The following is a 21,823-nucleotide window of genomic DNA, read 5'->3' as shown; positions in this document are numbered from 1 at the left end:
TCAAGTTTCAAGTGAGTGTGTGTGTGGAGTCCAACCCTTTTCTTGCTCCTGTATAAGATAGATATAATGAGGAAACATGGTCTAATCCTAGCACTAAACTAACCAAGAAAAATTCCTTCTACAATTCATATAAGAGAGATGGGAGTTTTTTTTTAGAATCTTTGTTCTTTTGCCATATGCACATTTTAAGTTCTTTATTTAAGGAACAACATTTTCACGTAGGAGGTCGGAGGGCCTACCCCCTTCCCCAATCTAGATTCAATGATATTCCTTAAGACATCGTCTTCACGTAGGAAGTCGGAGGGCTTACCTCCTTCCCCAATCTAGTTTCAACAATGCTTTTTAAAGTTTTTCTCAAGATAACAATCACCTTCACGTAGGAAGTCGGAGGGCCTACCTCCTTCCCCAATCTAGATTCAGTGATGAGACCTTGGAATTATTTGGCTTTTTGGCTTTTTATGATCTCCCTTATACTCACTTATACTACTGGCGCTTTGAGAATTTTTAAAGGTTAATGCACCACTAAGATTAAAATATGTTTCCTTAAAATACCTATTCATACATTTACTCAAGGGAAGCAACTTTGTGTTTTTCTCATTGGAGAATTTTATTCACTTTAAAACAAGATGTGGTTATATCAAGAAGACTTAAAACACAAGAATTTGCTTTCATGTACAAGAATCAACAAAATAAGAGGAGACAATGAAAATTTTTGTGTCATGATTTTTTCCAATAAAACTTAGCTACTTAACTATGCCTTTTACAATAAAAACAGAACAAAAGAATAAAGTTCAAGGGAGTTTGGAAACACTACGACTATTGACACTTTATTAGGCTCCCCCCACACTTAGGAGAAGCATTGTCCTCAATGATTTAAAAGAAGAAGAAGAAAAAGAAGAAAAAGAAGAAGAGGATGAAGAAAGAAGAGAAGTAGAGAAGAGTAAAGGAAGAGGAGAGCTCACAATTTTATTGAAGTCCTTAAGGTGGACCTTGGAGGTGAAGATGTTGCATCATGTATCGGAACATTTGATTGTTTTATTCATTTATTTGATTGCCCCTTAGGACATCGTTTCTTAGCCCGATCATTTCAACACCTTGTCTTTGTTGCTCGGTGCATGTTCTTTGAACTTCGGTTTGCATCAATGCCCACCATTCATCATTATAGTTTCCACCGGCTTCTTGTTAATGGTGCAAGTTTGCACCTACCTCCTCTTCATCACCACCATCATCACCATCATTTTGTACCTGTGGGTTAGTACCAACATAAAGCAAATTTTCCACCACCTCCGGATTAGTAATGTCCGAATTAGGTAGAATAATCAAACAATTAGCTCTAATGATTCTCCATGCATGTTGGTAATTGTGAGTAGAGTCATGGTTTTTAAGGAATGACAAAGTAGTATAAAAGTTTAGATAATAGTTCTCATCTATCCTCTTGATCCCTTGATTCATACTCACCCCAAACTTCTTAGCAATAAAAGTGATGATTCCATCTACCATTATATTACCCTTATCATCCGGTTTTCTTTTTATCAATTGAAACAAGATAATCAAGCAAGTAATAGCAAATGTTAACATGGTGGTTATAAAGCATTTCTCATAAATAGCTCATCATTCCTCATCAGTCCCTACCTCTTTCCTAGTCTATCCATAGCATTATTATCAGTGTATCGACAAGCATAAATAGATTGAGAGATAAGAGCTTTAGACCTACTCCTTTGTTTGTCATCTTTAAAATGGATGCCATGGTTCTTGGATGTTGCTTTCTCTTTCTTTGCACCACTTCTAGAGCTTTCAATCTCCTTGCCTTTTTTATGCCATTGACCTAGTTAACTTGGTTTGGGTTTTAGGGAAGGTTATGGTTTAGTAAGGTTTTGGTTTGGAAAGGTTGATTTAGTGATGGGTTGGGGTTTAAGTGAGGTTGATGAGTTTAATGATGGAGATTGGTGAAGAATTTTTTTTGGTTTTTGGGTTAGGGTTAAATAGTGTAGAATTTGGTGTTTGAATGGATGATTGTTGGTTTTGATTGGTGGTAAATGTTTGGAATGATGAATGGAGATAGATATGGAGGTTTAAATGTTGATGTTATGGAGGTTTAGAGAGGGAAGTTGAAGGATGAGGGTAGTTTGTGTTTGAGAATGAAGGAAGAAGAAGAAAAGTGAAAAAAAATGGTAAAAGAGGGTCTGGGACCATGGCACGGCCGTGCCAGTACAGGCACGGGCCGTGCCAACTCTCTGGAAGTTGGTGAAGTATGGCTAGGTTACAGGCACGGCCGTGCCATCACTGGCACTGGCCGTGCCAAGCTTCTGGACATGCAAGGCTCAATTTTCTTCATTTTTCGCATCATATTTGGACAAATACCTACAAAATAAATTAAAACAACAAAAAAAACAAACAAAATAAAAGCAATTAAACCCGTGGGTTGCCTCCCACGAAGCGCTCTTTTAGAGTCATTAGCTTGACGATTAGAAGGTTTCTCTACCCAATACCCAATCTTTCCCAAAGGGATAGTGGCATCAACCTAAGATTCTCTCCCAAATTACACATAGCTTTTTCAATGGTTTCACTCTCAACAATCACACAAGGGGTGGAAAAACTCTCAATCACTATGAGGTTAGGCTTAACAAGCCTTTGTGGGACATGGATTTTGAGTTTATAAGGTGGTGAAACGATTGGCTTATCACTCTCTCCTATGACTTCCTCACCTTGTTGCTTTTCACTCTCTATCTCACCCTCAATTGTCTTAGTTTTCATAATGGGGTCCTCTAACTGCTTACCGTCCCTAAGTTGAATAGCATTTATAAGGTCTTTGGGGTTGGCTTCAGTTTGACTTTGAAAGACATCGGGGGTTTGAGAGGAAGTAGCTACTTTATGGGCTACTTGAGAGATTTGAGTTTCTAGCATTCTAATGTGAGTAGCAATGGAGTCCACTTTAGATGTAAGCTTAACAAAAGAGTCATTCAAAGATCCAGTTTGATTTTTAAGTTCTTGAAATTGCTTGGATTGCTCCATAGCATGTTTTTCTAGTAAAATTTCCAAACTGGATTTCTGAGAGACTCTTTCGTTGTTTGCACAAATGGGTGGTGTTGTTTGTTGTCCAAAGGAATAAAAGTTTTGCTCGGGACTTTTAGCAACACTACCTAGTTGGCATTCAACATCAGTATGGTCAAATATTCCACAAAATTCACAAGGTGGTGAGACAAGAGCAGGTGTGACGACACTTACAGTTAATTTATCAAATTTTTGAAGAAGTGTGTCCACCTTAGCAGATAGATGATCAAGGGTAGAAACCTGGCACATACCTTCCTCTTTTTTAGAGGGTGGAGGAGTACTTTCAGTGATAACTCTCTCACTTGTCCACTGATAGTGGTTGTATGCTATATTCTCGATCAAATCATAGGCTCCTGTGTAAGTTTTATTCATCAAAGCTCCACCTGCAGCTGCATCAACATTCATTTTTGTGGAAAACAAAAGACCATTATAAAAAGTGTGGATAAGAAGCCAATTCTCAAAACCATGATGGGGGCAAAGCCTAAGCATTTCTTTGAAACGCTCCCACGCATTGTAAAGAGATTCACCATCTTTTTGAGTGAATTGTGTGATTTGACTCCTCAATTGAGAAGTTTTACTATGGGGAAAGAATTGGGAAAGAAATGCCTTCCTCATTTGGTTCCATAAAGTGATAGAACCAATTTGCAATGAATGAAACCAAGCACTAGCTCTATCCCTCAAAGAGAAAGGAAAGAGGTGCAGCCTTACGGCCTCTTGGTTTGCCTTCAAAGTTCCACTGAGTCTTAAAAAAATTGAAACATGAAAATTCGGATCCTCAGTGGGTGATCCGAAAAATTGATTTTGCTGCACCAGGTAAACAAGTGCAGACTTTATTTCAAATTTAATATCCTCAACCGTTGGGTACACAATAGCATCGTACGGCTCATCTGAAGATGTGATTCCATACTCTTTGAGAGCATGTTTCTCAGCCATATCGTTATTACTGTGTGTTTCTTTGAGCCATCCCTGAAATCAAAGCGGTTAAGGATAGAAAATAAAAAATAATAAAAATAAAATAAAATAAAATAAAAAAAATAAATAAAAATAAAATTAAAAAAATAAGGAGAAATAGAGGGAGAGAGATTTTATATATAAATATATATATATTTTTATTTTTTATTTTTTATTTTTTTATTTTTTATAGAGAGGGAGATATATATATATATATATATATATATATATATATATATATAAAATAAAATAAAATAAGAGAAGGAAATAAAATATATTATAAATATATAAAAAATATAAAAAATAAAAAGGTAAGAAAAAAGGAAATAAAATATTTTATAAATATATATATATATATACTATTTTTTTTTATATAATTTTTTTTTAGACTAACCACTATTAAAAAGTTAATCAAATTACAATAACTCCCCGGCAGCGGCGCCAAAAACTTGATGGGATAAAACCGCAAGTGCACGGTCTTACCGAAGTAGTAAAATAAGAGTATCGTTCCGATAGGGAGTTATGAATTCAATTATCTTTTAACAATGATTAAAATTAAAGTATAGAAGGTAGAAAGTTGTATTTTTATATATTTAAAAGGAAATAATAATAAAAGATAAAAGCCTTGGAATCATTGGTTCATCCTAATGACAAGTCCTTCACAAACCAAACTATTAAACTTATAACTTTATGTTAGACCTAATTTCTCAAGACAGTTTCTCTTTTGTTCCTCTAGCAACCAAGCCTATTTCGCTGACTTGATTGTTATTAGTTCCCTTGAAGATCGAAACTATATGTCTCAAAGATTGCAAAGCCTATTTCGCTGACTTTGCAATCCTTGTCTAAATTCACTTGTTCGAATATCAAAGCTCCACTTTCGTTTTATGAATTGATATTTGAGATGATGGATAAACAATTATCAAACCCTCCACTTTCGTTTCCACAGTTTGATAATGGTTGATCCATGTTAAAGCGGTGAATTTAGATAAGGAATTAGGGTTACATAAGATTAAGGTTTAAAGCTTGGTTTGATTAGGATTATGTCATTAGACTTATCCAACAATCCCAAGACGAGAGAAGTCTACTCACTGACGTTCATCGTAGACAAGGGGAAGAAGAGAGAAAGCATAAAAGTAAATAACAATAAAGTAAAATGAACTTTTATTAGAAAGACAATTGTCACATATTGCATTCCAAGAAAAGATGAATATTAGTGATGGCTAGCTACTCTATTTATAGTACACAATTGACTTAAAATCTAAGCAAGTATATTCCTAGAATATTCCTCGGTAGATTGTGCGCCAAAATAGAATAGCTTGGAGTCAAAGCAAAAGCAGCAAAAGGCATCTGGAGGGTGGCACGGCCGTGCCAAGGCTAGCACGGGCCGTGCCAAGCTTCTGACTTGTGGGAGATATATTTTGCTTCCCAATCTTCATGTTTTTGTGTCCAATCTGCTCCAAATCCCTTTCTTTTGCTCCAAGACTCTCTCCATCAAATATTCTTTCCTGAAATATAATAAATTGCATTTTAAAGTAAACTATCCTAAAAAGGAAATAATACTAACATAAAATTATATAAAATCTAAACTAGAAAGCATATTAAAATAACATATAAATGACTCATCAGTTTCCCAAAAATCATTTAATAATAATTATAAAATCAGAGTTTATCACCAAAACGGCATGTCACACTACTATTCAAAATTTCTTAAATAGAATATAACTATTTGATAAACATTCTTCATAAAACTTCATTAATTTGCAGCGGAAAATTCTCAACATTAAACACCATCATCCAACAATAAATCTTGGCACAAGGCCTCAACATAATAATTCAACAATTAACAAAGGTTACATCAGCTTGTTCCAAAAATTGATACATAGGAAGAAATTAAACTATAAGTCCCATCGCACGTATCAGAGCCCTAGACACTTTGAGCCACCACCAACTACTCAGGATCACCTGCAAGTTACCCATAGGAAGGGCAACATTTTCAAGCAGAAGGGGTGAGATTCACAACAAAAATATAGATAAAGAATGCATCATTTGAATCTAACACCCTATCATATAATTCATCAATAATATATATATATATATATATATATATATATATATCATCATTTTCACATATCATCAATGATGAGATAAAACCGCAAGTGCACGGTCTTACCGAAGTAGTAATAAAGAGTATCGTTCCGACAGGGAGTAGTTCAATTTAATTAACCTTTAGAGATGATTAGAAGAGAGAAGAGATTGTAGATTGGGGGTTTTTTAACGGTTGAAAGCAATATAATAAAAGAGCCTTGGGATCGTTGGTTTCATCTAAATAACAAGTCCTTCCCAAACCAAAACCATAAGCTTATAATGTTATGTTAGACCTAATTTCTCAAGACAGTTTCTCTTAAGTTCCTCTAGCAACCAAGCCTATTTTGCTGACTTGATTACTATTGGATGTTGGTTCCTCTAACAACCAAGCCTATTTCGCTGACTTGATTGTTATTAGTTCCCTTGAAGATCGAAACTATATGTCTCAAAGATTGCAAAGCCTATTTCGCTGACTTTGCAATCCTTGTCTGAATTCACTTGTTCGAATATCAAAGCTCCAATTTCGTTTTATGAATTGATATTTGGAATAATGGACGAACAATTATCAAACCCTCCACTTTCGTTTCCACAGTTTGATAATGGTTAATCCATGTTAAGACGGTGAATTCAGATAAGAAATTAGGGTTACATAAGATTAAGGCTTAGGGCTTGGTTTGATTAGGATTATGTCATTTAGACTTATCCAACAATCCCAAGACAAGAAGAAGTCTACTCACTCATGTTCATCGTAGACATGGGGGAGAAGAGAGAAAGCATGAAAGTAAAAGACAATGAAATAAAGGAAAAGAACTTTATTTAGAAAAGCAAATGTCACTTATTGTATTCCCAGTAAAGATGAATATTAGTGATGGCTAGCTACTCTATTTATAGTACACAATTGACTTAGAATCTAAGCAAGTATATTCCTAGAATATTCCTCGGTAGATTGTGCGCCAAAATAGAATAGCTTAGAGTCAAAGCAAAAGCAGCAAAAGGCATCTGGAGGGTGGCACGGCCGTGCCAAGGCTAGCACGGGCCGTGCCAAGCTTCTGACTTGTGGGAGATATATTTTGTTTCCCAATCTTCATGTTTTTGTGTCCAATCTGCTCCAAATCCCTTTCTTTTGCTCCAAGACTCTCTCCATCCAATATTCTTCCCTGAAATATAATAAATTGCATTTTAAAGTAAACTATCCTAAAAAGGAAATAATACTAATATAAAATTATATAAAATATAAACTAAAAAGCATATTAAAATAACATATAAATGACTCATCAAACTCCCCCATACTTGAATCTTTGCTTGTCCTCAAGCAAAAGGCATAAACATAGTAGCATCAATAGTTAAATCAAATGACAGTTAATTAAAGCACATGTCTCCTCAAGGGCTTTAATCCCAAAATGTACACTAATCACAAACTCAAGTATTTCTTGAAATCTTTATTCTACCCAACAATCAAGTTTCAAGTGAGTGTGTGTGTGAAGTCCAACCCTTTTCTTGCTCTTGTATAAGATAGGTAAAATGAGGAAACATGGTCTAATCCTAGCACTAAATTAACCAAGAAAAATTCCTTCTACAATTCATATAAGAGAGATGGGAGTTTTTGAGAATCTTTGTTCTTTTGCCATATGCACATTTTAAGTTCTTTATTTAAGGAACAACATTTTTACGTAGGAGGTCGGAGGGCCTACCCCCTTCCCCAATCTAGATTCAATGATATTCCTTAAAACATCGTCTTCACGTAGGAAGTCGGAGGGCCTACCTCCTTCCCCAATCTAGTTTCAACAATGCTTTTTAAAGTTTTTCTCAAGATAACAATCACCTTCATGTAGGAAGTCGGAGGGCCTACCTCCTTCCCCAATCTAGATTCAGTGATGAGACCTTGGAATTATTTGGCTTTTTGGCTTTTTATGATCTCCCTTATACTCACTTATACTACTAGCGCTTTGAGAATTTTTAAAGGTTAATGTACCACTAAGATTAGAATGTGTTTCCTTAAAATACCTATTCATACATTTACTCAAGGGAAGCAACTTTGTGTTTTTCTCATTTGGAGAATTTTATTCACTTTGAAACAAGATGTGGTTATATCACGAAGACTTAAAACACAAGAATTTGCTTTCATGTACAAGAATCAACAAAATAAGAGGAGACAATGAAAATTTTTGTGTCATGATTTTTTTTCAATAAAACTTAGCTACTTCACCATGCCTTTTCCAATAAAACAGAACAAAAGAATAAAGTTCAAGGGAGTTTGGAAACACTACGACTAAAGACACTTTATTAGGCTCCCCCCACACTTAGGAGAAGCATTGTCCTCAATGATTCAAGATAAAAGAAAAATAACAGAGAAGGAGAGGTAGAAGAAGAAGAAGCAGAAGAAGAAGGAGAAAGATAAGAAGGGAAGAGTGGAAGAGGAAAGCTCACATCTTTATCATTGAGGTCCATATGGAGGACCTTGGAGGTGAAAGTGGTGCATCATGTTCCGAAGCATTTGGTTATTTTCTTCGGATATGCGGTTGCTCCTTTGGACATCATGCCTTATGCTCATGAGTTCAACACCTTGCCTTTGTTGCTCGGTGTTTATTCTTTCAACCTCGGTAGTCATCCATGCCCATCTTGCATCCTCATTTGTTTCATCTTCATTATGGTCATGGTATGCCTCATCATGGTTGATGAGATAAAACCGCAAGTGCACGGTCTTACCGAAGTAGTATAAGAGAGTATCGTTCCGACAGGGAGTAGTTTAATTTAGTTAACCTTTAGAAATGATTAGAAGAGAGAAGAGGTTGTAAATTGGGGGTTTTAAACGGTTAAAAGCAATATAATAAAAGAGCCTTGGGATCGTTGGTTTCATCTAAATAACAAGTCCTTCTCAAACCAAAACCATAAGCTTATAATGTTATGTTAGACCTAATTTCTCAAGACAGTTTCTCTTAAGTTCCTTTAGCACCCAAGCCTATTTCGCTGACTTGATTACTATTGGATTTTGGTTCCTCTAATAACCAAGCCTATTTCGCTGACTTGATTGTTATTAGTTCCCTTGAAGATCGAAACTATATGTCTCAAAGATTGCAAAGCCTATTTCGCTGACTTTGCAATCCTTGTCTGAATTCACTTGTTCGAATATCAAAGCTCCACTTTCGTTTTATGAATTGATATTTGGAATAATGGACGAACAATTATCAAACCCTCCACTTTCGTTTCCACAGTTTGATAATGGTTAATCCATGTTAAGACGGTGAATTCAGATAAGAAATTAGGGTTTCATAAGATTAAGGCTTAGGGCTTGGTTTGATTAGGATTATGTCATTTAGACTTATCCAACAATCCCAAGACAAGAAGAAGTCTACTCACTCATGTTCATCGTAGACATGGGAGAGAAGAGAGAAAGCATGAAAGTAAAAGACAATGAAATAAAGGAAAAGAACTTTATTCAGAAAAGCAAATGTCACTTATTGTATTCCAAGTAAAGATGAATATTAGTGATGGCTAGCTACTCTATTTATAGTACACAATTGACTTAAAATCTAAGCAAGTATATTCCTCGAATATTCCTCGGTAGATTGTGCGCCAAAATTGAATAGCTTGGAGTCAAAGCAAAAGCAGCAAAAGGCATCTGGAGGGTGGCACGGCCGTGCCAAGGCTAGCACGGGTCGTGCCAGGCTTCTGACTTGTGGGAGATATATTTTGTTTCCCAATCTTCATGTTTTTGTGTCCAATCTGCTCCAAATCCCTTTCTTTTGCTCCAAGACTCTCTCCATCCAATATTCTTCCCTGAAATATAATAAATTGCATTTTAAAGTAAACTATCCTAAAAAGGAAATAATACTAATATAAAATTATATAAAATCTAATTAAAACTAAACTAAAAAGCATATTAAAATAACATATAAATGACTCATCAAACTCCCCCATACTTGAATCTTTGCTTGTCCTCAAGCAAAAGGCATAAACATAGTAGCATCAACAGTTAAATCAAATGACAATTAATTAAAGCACATGTCTCCTCAAGGGCTTAAATCCCAAAATGTACACTAATCACAAACTCAAGTATTTCTTGAAATCTTTATTCTACCCAACAATCAAGTTTCAAGTGAGTGTGTGTGTGAAGTCCAACCCTTTTCTTGCTCCTGTATAAGATAGGTATAATGAGGAAACATGGTCTAATCCTAGCACTAAACTAACCAAGAAAAATTCCTTCTACAATTCATATAAGAGAGATGGGAGTTTTTGAGAATCTTTGTTCTTTTGCCATATGCACATTTTAAGTTCTTTATTTAAGGAACAACATTTTCACGTAGGAGGTCGGAGGGCCTACCCCCTTCCCCAATCTAGATTCAATGATATTCCTTAAAACATCGTCTTCACGTAGGAAGTCGGAGGGCCTACCTCCTTCCCCAATCTAGTTTCAACGACGCTTTTTAAAGTTTTTCTCAAGATAACAATCACCTTCACGTAGGAAGTTGGAGGGCCTACCTCCTTCCCCAATCTAGATTCAGTGATGAGATCTTGGAATTATTTGGCTTTTTGGCTTTTTATGATCTCCCTTATACTCACTTATACTACTGGCGCTTTGAGAATCTTTAAAGGTTAATGCACCACTAAGATTAAAACGTGTTTCCTTAAAATACCTATTCATACATTTACTCAAGGGAAGCAACTTTGTGTTTTTCTCATTGGAGAATTTTATTCACTTTAAAACAAGATGTGGGTATATCAAGAAGACTTAAAACACAAGAGTTTGCTTTCATGTACAAGAATCAACAAAATAAGAGGAGACAATGAAAAATTTTGTGTCATGATATTTTTAATAAAAATTAGCTACTTAACCATGCCTTTTACAATAAAACAGAACAAAAGAATAAAGTTCAAGGGCGTTTAGAAACACTACGACTAAAGACACTTTATTAGGCTCCCCCCACACTTAGGAGAAGCATTGTCCTCAATGATTCAAGATAAAAGAAAAGTAACAGAGAAGGAGAGGTAGAAGAGTGAGATAGAGATGAAAGAGATAAGGTGAAAAAGAGGAAGAGGAAAGCTCACATTTTTATTGAGGTCCATAGGGAGGGCCCTGAAGGTGTAAATGTTGCATCATGTTCCGAAGCATTTGGTTATTTTCTTCGGATATGCGGTTGCCCCGTAGGACATCATTTCTTAGCCCAGATAAGTCAACACCTTGCCTTTGTTGCTCGGTTCTTATCCTTTGTACCTCGGTTTGCATCCATGCCCATCTTTCATTGTTGTCGTTATGGTCATGGGGCTCTTCTTCATGGTGCATGTGGGCACCCTCTTCGTCACCTTGATTATGCTCTTCATGTACCTGTAATCCATCACCAACATACTACAAATTTTCCTCCACCTCGGGGTTAGTCCGAGATGGGTTAGGAAGTAAAAACAAAAGTGGTATACGAAGTTGAAGTGCATAAGTCATGGGTGGGTGAATCTTAATGAAGTTCATAGCAACAAGGGTTTCAATGTTAAGTCTATTGTTGCCCTCAATTGGATTTATCCCATCTTCTTCACTTACTCCAAACTTTCTAGCGATGAAGGTAATGATACCACCGACTACTATCTCAGCTCTATTGTCAGGTCTAGCTCCTATGGAGGAAAGGTAGTCAAGTAGGTAGAAACAAGTATTAACGGGATTGTTATTAAGCATTGCCCAAAGCATAAAAAGTTCATCCGTCCTAGTTGTTCCTACTTCTTTTCTACCCCAAATTGTACAAGCCATGACTCTCTGGAGGTATCTAAGCACAGGGTTGTGAATGTTACTAGCCTTGTTGTTGCGAGGATTGTATTGCCTTAACCCGGTAATGCGTTTCCAAAAGAGAGCGGGGTCATAGTGTTCCGACTTTAAATTTGGATTCCAAGAGTCATGGATGAACCCCGCATTTGCAAAGTCCATCTCTAAACAGAAATTTTCAAGAGACATCTCATAATCCATATTCAAAAGTCGGAAGGAAACTCTATGATCGGGGTTTTCAAAGTTCACCTTATCCTTCGTAAATTCAATAGAACTTAAGAATTCATAAGTGAAATTTTCGAAGCCCTTCATAGGTCTAAGCATATCAACCCATCCTAAATTTCCTAGTAAGCTAAACACATTATCCCTTAGTCCTAGCACACTCAAAGTATAAGGATCTGGATATCGACAAGGATGCAAAGGTTTAGAGAGAAGAATTTTATACCTGTCCCTTTGCTTGGTGTCCTTGAAGATTATTCCATGATTCTTGGCTTGAGTTTTCTTCTTTTGTTGTGGTCATCCAGAAGAGCTTGCTCCACCTTTCCTAGATGCCATTTATCCGAAACCTTGGATGACCGTTTGTGTTTTGGGTGGGGGTGGGGTTTTGGGAATTGTTTTGAGTAGAAAAGGTTGGTTGGGTAATGGGGTTGGGGTTTGAGTAAGTGATAGGAGTTGGATTGGGTGAATTGATGAAGAATTTGTGGGTTTTTAGGTAGGTGAATGGGGGCTACGAATTTGATGATATTCGGGAGGGGTGGAGGAAAGTTGTTTTTGATTGATGGGTTATGTTTGGAATGGGTTTGTGATTGATATTCGGCCGTGCCAGTGTGAGCACGGGCCGTGCCAAGGTTCTGGACAGTGGCCTCAAAATTTTTCTCGTTTTGCTTGAATCACCTTCGGACAATTACCTACAAAATAACTTAAAAACAAAATCAAAAGCAGTTAAATGCGTGGGTTGCCTCCCACGAAGCGCTCGTTTATTGTCATTAGCTTGACGTTAGGAAAGTGTCCTTAGAATGGATCAAAGAGGTCATGTTGTGTAGATGGCGCTAAGAAGCGTTCTTTCACTTTATGACCTTTAATCATATTACAAGAATAGAGGGCGGGACCTTTCATATAATTCTCCAACTCAAATCCTATCAACTCATCACTCACTTGAAAAACAATCCTACCATTTTGAACATCTACTAGAGCACCCGCAGTGGCGAGAAAGGGTCGTCCTAAGATTATAGGGCACGCATTGTCCTCATCTATGTCAAGTACCATGAAATCAGTTGGGATTTCTATCCCTTCTATTTTGACGGGGATGTCCTCGACATATCCGACAGGTTGGATATCAGAACGATCGGCTAACTTCAATGTTGTTTCGGTAGGCTTTAGCTTGCCCAACCCCAGCCTTGTAAAGAGGGGTAAGGGCAACAGACTAACACTAGCTCCCAAGTCACATAAGGCATGGTTTAAGGTTTCATTCCCTATCATACAAGGGATGGTAAAACTTCCTGGATCTCTAAGCTTTGTAGGTGGCTTCTTGATGATTGCATTATTGTCCTTTGTCAAAGCTATTGTGTCATTATGATCTATAGCCTTTTTCTTTGAAAAAATTTCTTTTAAAAACTTGGCGTATAGAGGCATATGAGACAAAGCTTCAGCATAGGGGATTTTAATGCAAATTTTGCTAATTATGTTAAAGAGTTTAGTGAATTGAGCCTCTAAGTTGAGCTTAGTAAGCCTTAAGGGTGTTAGGGCTTTGTTCTTATCAAGTGGTTTCTCACGGTTTATCACACCATTCTTACCTAGACACCTAACACTCTCCCTCTTGACATTTTTAGCCTTAGTAAGAGTCTCTTCTATCTTGCTACCCCTTAGAAAAATAGCGTTGACATGGGCTTTGGGGTTTGTTTCAGGTTGACCGGGAAAGACTCCCGGTGTTTGAGAAGAGGTGGCCACTTGTTGGGCCACTTGGGAGATTTGAGTCTCAAGTATTTTGGTGTGTGTGGCGATGGAATCAACCTTGGTATTGAGCTTGGAGAGAGAGTCGTTCAGAGATCCTGTTTGGTTTTTTAACTCTTGAAGTTGTTTATTTTGATTCATCATGCAGTTTTCTAACATTATTTCCAAACTAGATTTCTGAGCCACTCTCTGGTTGTTTGTATAGCCAGGCGGTGCTGTTTGCCCATAGGAACCTTGAGGATTTTTGTAACAATTTTGATTTGGCCTCATTCCTTGGTTGTATTGAGCGTAATTTAGTTGCTCAATATTGGCAGCACTACCTAACTGACAATCAACACCAGTATGACCAGTTATACCACAGACTTCACAAGTAGGGGATGCAGGAGAAGGTGGGGCAGCATTAACATTAAGTTTTTCAATTTTTTGTGTTAATGCCTCAACCTTAGCAGCAAGGTGGTTATATTCAGAGACTTCGTATATACCTGCCTCTTTCTTAGAGGGAGTAGGAGTGGTGACGGCTCTTTCGTTGGTCCATTGATAGTGATTTTGAGTCATGTCCTCAATCAAAGCGTAAGCCTCCGTGTAGTTTTTGTTCATTAGAGCTCCACCTGCAGCTGCATCAACAGACATTTTAGTGGTATAAGTCAAGCCATTATAAAATGTGTGGACTATAAGCCACTTCTCTAGGCCATGGTGGGGACAAAGTCTAAGCATTTCCTTGAAACGCTCCCACGCCTCATAGAGAGACTCCCCATCTTTTTGATTGAAACGTGTAATTTGGTCTCTAAGCTTAGCTGTTTTAGATGGGGGAAAGAATCGGGCGAGGAATGCTCGCCTCATATCGTCCCATGAAGTAATGGAACCGACTTCTAGGGAATGGAACCAAGCGCTAGCTCTATCCCTTAAGGAAAAGGGAAAGAGATGAAGTCTTACGGCTTCTTGGTTCTCTTTAATGGTGCCACTGAGTCTAAGGAAGGAAGAAATATGGAGATTTAGATCCTCAGTGGGTGATCCAGAAAACTGGTTTTGCTGCACTAAATTGAGTAGTGCAGGCTTGATTTCGAAGTTATTACCCGCAACCGTTGGGTACACGATAATAGCTTGTGGCTCTTCCGTTGAAGGAGTAGCATACTCTTTGAGAGTACGTTCAGCCATAGCGGTATTATTTTGTGCCTCTCTCTTTTTCTTATGCAAAAACCTTTCGATCTCAGGAATAAATTCTCCGAGACTTTTACTTCTTCGCATAAGAAACCGAGAACCCAAGAAGTTAGTGGTAAAAACAAAAAGAAAGAAAAATAGAAGAGAAGAGGAAGAGAAAAGAGAAGAGAGTTCTAATCACTAAGAAAGAGTTAATTAAATTAGTTTACTCCCCGGCAGCGGCGCCAAAAACTTGATGAGATAAAACCGCAAGTGCACGGTCTTACCGAAGTAGTATAAGAGAGTATCGTTCCGACAGGGAGTAGTTTAATTTAGTTAACCTTTAGAAATGATTAGAAGAGAGAAGAGGTTGTAAATTGGGGGTTTTAAACGGTTAAAAGCAATATAATAAAAGAGCCTTGGGATCGTTGGTTTCATCTAAATAACAAGTCCTTCTCAAACCAAAACCATAAGCTTATAATGTTATGTTAGACCTAATTTCTCAAGACAGTTTCTCTTAAGTTCCTCTAGCAACCAAGCCTATTTCGCTGACTTGATTACTATTGGATTTTGGTTCCTCTAACAACCAAGCCTATTTCGCTGACTTGATTGTTATTAGTTCCCTTGAAGATCGAAACTATATGTCTCAAAGATTGCAAAGCCTATTTCGCTGACTTTGCAATCCTTGTCTGAATTCACTTGTTCGAATATCAAAGCTCCACTTTCGTTTTATGAATTGATATTTGGAATAATGGACGAACAATTATCAAACCCTCCACTTTCGTTTCCACAGTTTGATAATGGTTAATCCATGTTAAGACGGTGAATTCAGATAAGAAATTAGGGTTACATAAGATTAAGGCTTAGGGCTTGGTTTGATTAGGATTATGTCATTTAGACTTATCCAACAATCCCAAGACAAGAAGAAGTCTACTCACTCATGTTCATCGTAGACATGGGGGAGAAGAGAGAAAGCATGAAAGTAAAAGACAATGAAATAAAGGAAAAGAACTTTATTTAGAAAAGCAAATGTCACTTATTGTATTCCAAGTAAAGATGAATATTAGTGATGGCTAGCTACTCTATTTATAGTACACAATTGACTTAAAATCTAAGCAAGTATATTCCTCGAATATTCCTCGGTAGATTGTGCGCCAAAATAGAATAGCTTGGAGTCAAAGCAAAAGCAGCAAAAGGCATCTGGAGGGTGGCACGGCCGTGCCAAGGCTAGCACGGGTCGTGCCAGGCTTCTGACTTGTGGGAGATATATTTTGTTTCCCAATCTTCATGTTTTTGTGTCCAATCTGCTCCAAATCCCTTTCTTTTGCTCCAAGACTCTCTCCATCCAATATTCTTCCCTGAAATATAATAAATTGCATTTTAAAGTAAACTATCCTAAAAAGGAAATAATACTAATATAAAATTATATAAAATCTAATTAAAACTAAACTAAAAAGCATATTAAAATAACATATAAATGACTTATCAAACTCCCCCATACCTGAATCTTTGCTTGTCCTCAAGCAAAAGGCATAAACATAGTAGCATCAACAGTTAAATCAAATGACAATTAATTAAAGCACATGTCTCCTCAAGGGCTTAAATCCCAAAATGTACACTAATCACAAACTCAAGTATTTCTTGAAATCTTTATTCTACCCAACAATCAAGTTTCAAGTGAGTGTGTGTGTCAAGTCCAACCCTTTTCTTGCTCCTGTATAAGATAGGTATAATGAGGAAACATGGTCTAATCCTAGCACTAAACTAACCAAGAAAAATTCCTTCTACAATTCATATAAGAGAGATGGGAGTTTTTGAGAATCTTTGTTCTTTTGCCATATGCACATTTTAAGTTCTTTATTTAAGGAACAACATTTTCACGTAGGAGGTCGGAGGGCCTACCCCCTTCCCCAATCTAGATTCAATGATATTCCTTAAAACATCGTCTTCACGTAGGAAGTCGGAGGGCCTACCTCCTTCCCCAATCTAGTTTCAACGACGCTTTTTAAAGTTTTTCTCAAGATAACAATCACCTTCACGTAGGAAGTTGGAGGGCCTACCTCCTTCCCCAATCTAGATTCAGTGATGAGATCTTGGAATTATTTGGCTTTTTGGCTTTTTATGATCTCCCTTATACTCACTTATACTACTGGCGCTTTGAGAATCTTTAAAGGTTAATGCACCACTAAGATTAAAATGTGTTTCCTTAAAATACCTATTCATACATTTACTCAAGGGAAGCAACTTTGTGTTTTTCTCATTGGAGAATTTTATTCACTTTAAAACAAGATGTGGGTATATCAAGAAGACTTAAAACACAAGAGTTTGCTTTCATGTACAAGAATCAACAAAATAAGAGGAGACAATGAAAATTTTTGTGTCATGATATTTTTAATAAAAATTAGCTACTTAACCATGCCTTTTACAATAAAACAGAACAAAAGAATAAAGTTCAAGGGCGTTTGGAAACACTACGACTAAAGACACTTTATTAGGCTCCCCCCACACTTAGGAGAAGCATTGTCCTCAATGATTCAAGATAAAAGAAAAGTAACAGAGAAGGAGAGGTAGAAGAGTGAGATAGAGATGAAAGAGATAAGGTGAAAAAGAGGAAGAGGAAAGCTCACATTTTTATTGAGGTCCATAGGGAGAGCCCTGAAGGTGTAAATGTTGCATCATGTTCCGAAGCATTTGGTTATTTTCTTCGGATATGCGGTTGCCCCGTAGGACATCATTTCTTAGCCCAGATAAGTCAACACCTTGCCTTTGTTGCTCGGTTCTTATCCTTTGTACCTCGGTTTGCATCCATGCCCACCTTTCATTGTTGTCGTTATGGTCATGGGGCTCTTCTTCATGGTGCATGTGGGCACCCTCTTCGTCACCTTGATTATGCTCTTCATGTACCTGTAATCCATCACCAACATACTACAAATTTTCCTCCACCTCGGGGTTAGTCCGAGATGGGTTAGGAAGTAAAAACAAAAGTGGTATACGAAGTTGAAGTGCATAAGTCATGGGTGGGTGAATCTTAATGAAGTTCATAGCAACAAGGGTTTCAATGTTAAGTCTATTGTTGCCCTCAATTGGATTTATCCCATCTTCTTCACTTACTCCAAACTTTCTAGCGATGAAGGTAATGATACCACCGACTACTATCTCAGCTCTATTGTCAGGTCTAGCTCCTATGGAGGAAAGGTAGTCAAGTAGGTAGAAACAAGTATTAACGGGATTGTTATTAAGCATTGCCCAAAGCATAAAAAGTTCATCCGTCCTAGTTGTTCCTACTTCTTTTCTACCCCAAATTGTACAAGCCATGACTCTCTGGAGGTATCTAAGCACAGGGTTGTGAATGTTACTAGCCTTGTTGTTGCGAGGATTGTATTGCCTTAACCCGGTAATGCGTTTCCAAAAGAGAGCGGGGTCATAGTGTTCCGACTTTAAATTTGGATTCCAAGAGTCATGGATGAACCCCGCATTTGCAAAGTCCATCTCTAAACAGAAATTTTCAAGAGACATCTCATAATCCATATTCAAAAGTCGGAAGGAAACTCTATGATCGGGGTTTTCAAAGTTCACCTTATCCTTCGTAAATTCAATAGAACTTAAGAATTCATAAGTGAAATTTTCGAAGCCCTTCATAGGTCTAAGCATATCAACCCATCCTAAATTTCCTAGTAAGCTAAACACATTATCCCTTAGTCCTAGCACACTCAAAGTATAAGGATCTGGATATCGACAAGGATGCAAAGGTTTAGAGAGAAGAATTTTATACCTGTCCCTTTGCTTGGTGTCCTTGAAGATTATTCCATGATTCTTGGCTTGAGTTTTCTTCTTTTGTTGTGGTCATCCAGAAGAGCTTGCTCCACCTTTCCTAGATGCCATTTATCCGAAACCTTGGATGACCGTTTGTGTTTTGGGTGGGGGTGGGGTTTTGGGAATTGTTTTGAGTAGAAAAGGTTGGTTGGGTAATGGGGTTGGGGTTTGAGTAAGTGATAGGAGTTGGATTGGGTGAATTGATGAAGAATTTGTGGGTTTTTAGGTAGGTGAATGGGGGCTACGAATTTGATGATATTCGGGAGGGGTGGAGGAAAGTTGTTTTTGATTGATGGGTTATGTTTGGAATGGGTTTGTGATTGATTGGGTGAAGAAATTATGTGAAATGGTGAGGTTTTGGGGGAGATATGGAAGCTTTGAAATTCTATGGTTATGGAGGTTTTTGAGAGTAGTGTAAATGGAGAGAGAGTTTGTGGTGGAGAATGAGGGAAGAAGAAGATGAAAAGGTGGGTTTATCCTTACCTGTGGTCGGCCACGGCCGTGCCAACCTTAGCACAGGCCGTGCCAACTTTCTGGATTTTTGGGTGGTTTTGGATAGGCGTGATATGGCACGGCCGTGCCAGTGTGAGCACGGGCCGTGCCAAGGTTCTGGACAGTGGCCTCAAAATTTTTCTCGTTTTGCTTGAATCACCTTCGGACAATTACCTACAAAATAACTTAAAAACAAAAACAAAAGCAGTTAAATGCGTGGGTTGCCTCCCACGAAGCGCTCGTTTATTGTCATTAGCTTGACGTTAGGAAAGTGTCCTTAGAATGGATCAAAGAGGTCATGTTGTGTAGATGGCGCTAAGAAGCGTTCTTTCACTTTATGACCTTTAATCATATTACAAGAATAGAGGGCGGGACCTTTCATATAATTCTCCAACTCAAATCCTATCAACTCATCACTCACTTGAAAAACAATCCTACCATTTTGAACATCTACTAGAGCACCCGCAGTGGCGAGAAAGGGTCGTCCTAAGATTATAGGGCACACATTGTCCTCATCTATGTCAAGTACCATGAAATCAGTTGGGATTTCTATCCCTTCTATTTTGACGGGGATGTCCTCGACATATCCGACAGGTTGGATATCAGAACGATCGGCTAACTTCAATGTTGTTTCGGTAGGCTTTAGCTTGCCCAACCCCAGCCTTGTAAAGAGGGGTAAGGGCAACAGACTAACACTAGCTCCCAAGTCACATAAGGCATGGTTTAAGGTTTCATTCCCTATCATACAAGGGATGGCAAAACTTCCTGGATCTCTAAGCTTTGTAGGTGGCTTCTTGATGATTGCATTATTGTCCTTTGTCAAAGCTATTGTGTCATTATGATCTATAGCCTTTTTCTTTGAAAAAATTTCTTTTAAAAACTTGGCGTATAGAGGCATATGAGACAAAAATTTCTTTTAAAAACTTGCTAATTATGTTAAAGAGTTTGGTGAATTGAGCCTCCAAGTTGAGCTTAGTAAGCCTTAAGGGTGTTAGGGCTTTGTTCTTATCAAGCAGTTTCTCACGGTTTATCACACCATTCTTACCTAGACACCTGACACTCTCCCTCTTGACATTTTTAGCCTTAGTAACAGTCTCTTCTATCTTGCTACCCCTTAGAAAAATAGCGTTGACATGGGCTTTGGGGTTTGTTTCAGGTTGACCGGGAAAGACTCCCGGTGTTTGAGAAGAGGTGGCCACTTGTTGGGCCACTTGGGAGATTTGAGTCTCAAGTATTTTGGTGTGTGTGGCGATGGAATCAACCTTGGTATTGAGCTTGGAGAGAGAGTCGTTCAGAGATCCTGTTTGGTTTTTTAACTCTTGAAGTTGTTTATTTTGATTCATCATGCAGTTTTCTAACATTATTTCCAAACTAGATTTCTGAGCCACTCTCTGGTTGTTTGTATAGCCAGGTGGTGCTGTTTGCCCATAGGAACCTTGAGGATTTTTGTAACAATTTTGATTTGGCCTCATTCCTTGGTTGTATTGAGCGTAATTTAGTTGCTCAATATTGGCAGCACTACCTAACTGACAATCAACACCTGTATGACCAGTTATACCACAGACTTCACAAGTAGGGGATGCAGGAGAATGTGGGGCAGCATTAACATTAAGTTTTTCAATTTTTTGTGTTAATGCCTCAACCTTAGCAGCAAGGTGGTTATATTCAGAGACTTCGTATATACCTGCCTCTTTCTTAGAGGGAGTAGGAGTGGTGACGGCTCTTTCGTTGGGCCATTGATAGTGATTTTGAGCCATGTCCTCAATCAAAGCGTAAGCCTCCGTGTAGTTTTTGTTCATTAGTGCTCCACCTGCAGCTGCATCAACAGACATTTTAGTGGTATAAGTCAAGCCATTATAAAATATGTGGACTATAAGCCACTTCTCTAGGCCATGGTGGGGACAAAGTCTAAGCATTTCCTTGAAACGCTCCCACGCCTCATAGAGAGACTCCCCATCTTTTTGATTGAAACGTGTAATTTGGTCTCTAAGCTTAGCTGTTTTAGATGGGGGAAAGAATCGGGCGAGGAATGCTCGCCTCATATCGTCCCATGAAGTAATGGAACCGACTTCTAGGGAATGGAACCAAGCGCTAGCTCTATCCCTTAAGGAAAAGGGAAAGAGATGAAGTCTTACGGCTTCTTGGTTCTCTTTAATGGTGCCACTGAGTCTAAGGAAGGAAGAAATATGGAGATTTGGATCCTCAGTGGGTGATCCAGAAAACTGGTTTTGCTGCACTAAATTGAGTAGTGCAGGCTTGATTTCGAAGTTATTACCTGCAACCGTTGGGTACACGATAATAGCTTGTGGCTCTTCCGTTGAAGGAGTAGCATACTCTTTGAGAGTACGTTCAGCCATAGCGGTATTATTTTGTGCCTCTCTCTCTTTTTCTTATGCAAAAACCTTTCGATCTCAGGAATAAATTCTCCGAGACTTTTACTTCTTCGCATAAGAAACCGAGAACCCAAGAAGTTAGTGGTAAAAAGAAAGAAAAGTAGAAGAGAAGAGGAAGAGAAGAGAGAAGAGAGTTCTAATCACAAAGAAAGAATTAACTAAATTAGTTTACTCCCCGGCAGCGGCGCCAAAAACTTGATGAGAT

The 21,823-nt window shown here is 37.9% G+C and overlaps 3 non-coding genes across 3 annotated transcripts; all 3 read left to right on the top strand.

The window, feature by feature from the left end:
• The first annotated feature begins 3,511 nt into the window (after nucleotides 1-3,511).
• Nucleotides 3,512-3,618, top strand: LOC120579798 (small nucleolar RNA R71). Its single transcript, XR_005645543.1, has one exon. It is a non-coding gene; the product is annotated as a small nucleolar RNA R71 (small nucleolar RNA).
• Nucleotides 3,619-14,468: 10,850 nt separating this feature from the next.
• On the top strand, nucleotides 14,469-14,575 carry LOC120579831 (small nucleolar RNA R71). The gene has a single exon (XR_005645574.1). It is a non-coding gene; the product is annotated as a small nucleolar RNA R71 (small nucleolar RNA).
• Nucleotides 14,576-21,112: 6,537 nt separating this feature from the next.
• Nucleotides 21,113-21,219, top strand: LOC112420612 (small nucleolar RNA R71). The gene has a single exon (XR_003010785.1). It is a non-coding gene; the product is annotated as a small nucleolar RNA R71 (small nucleolar RNA).
• Nucleotides 21,220-21,823: the final 604 nt, after the last annotated feature.

This window comes from Medicago truncatula, chromosome 3 (assembly GCF_003473485.1).
Source record: "Medicago truncatula cultivar Jemalong A17 chromosome 3, MtrunA17r5.0-ANR, whole genome shotgun sequence".
In the NCBI taxonomy this organism is placed as follows: Eukaryota; Viridiplantae; Streptophyta; class Magnoliopsida; order Fabales; family Fabaceae; genus Medicago; species Medicago truncatula.
This window is presented reverse-complemented; position numbering and strand designations above follow the sequence as displayed.